Genomic DNA, 712 nt, shown 5'->3' with positions numbered 1-712 from the left:
TCTTCTCCCCATCTATCCACTTATTTTTTGCCTCTTGCCTTTGTATTTCTTTCAAAACAAAATTTTGCAGTATCAATCTCGCCCATATCCCAGGTATAGGCCAAAATAATTAAATTAATCCAGAAATAATCACATATATATTTTTTGTTGTGCTATTACTCTGGGATAGCAGAATTGAGTCTTTGGTATTGTACATCCTGGATAATCCTTATTTAGACTAATTAGTCTGCATTGTTTTTTTCTGGATACGGAAATTTGCATTCAGATTGGCTACTCTGGCTCATCTTTGAATTGATCAGGTTTCCCAAACAACTCAGATCTATCTGTAGAACCACTCTACTCCACTGAGAGTCAATTATTGCCTTTTTATCAGCAGAGATTTTAATCTTGTTCCAAACTCATTGATAACAACATTGAATAATTCTTGCACAACTTGCTTCAGTGCTGATTTGTCATTGACAAACTCTGAGATTAGTCATTTTGTCAGCTCAATCAAAATCAAAAGTGATTTGGTATTTACTTTATTCATTAAAAAAAATAATAATAATAGTAATAATCTGGAAATGAATCAAACACTTTATGGAAGTCTTACACTGATGCAGTTGTCAGTATAACAGAACTTGTTATCTCACCAGAAACACAATCAGACTGGCCTGACAAGGACCTCTTCCACTAAAACACGTTGACTGACACTAATTGTATTCTTATCCTC

The sequence above is a fragment of the Meleagris gallopavo genome, chromosome 3, assembly GCF_000146605.3.
Source record: "Meleagris gallopavo isolate NT-WF06-2002-E0010 breed Aviagen turkey brand Nicholas breeding stock chromosome 3, Turkey_5.1, whole genome shotgun sequence".
Lineage (NCBI taxonomy): Eukaryota > Metazoa > Chordata > Aves > Galliformes > Phasianidae > Meleagris > Meleagris gallopavo.
The sequence above is the reverse complement of the archived record's forward strand: the minus strand, read 5'-3'. Positions refer to the sequence as shown.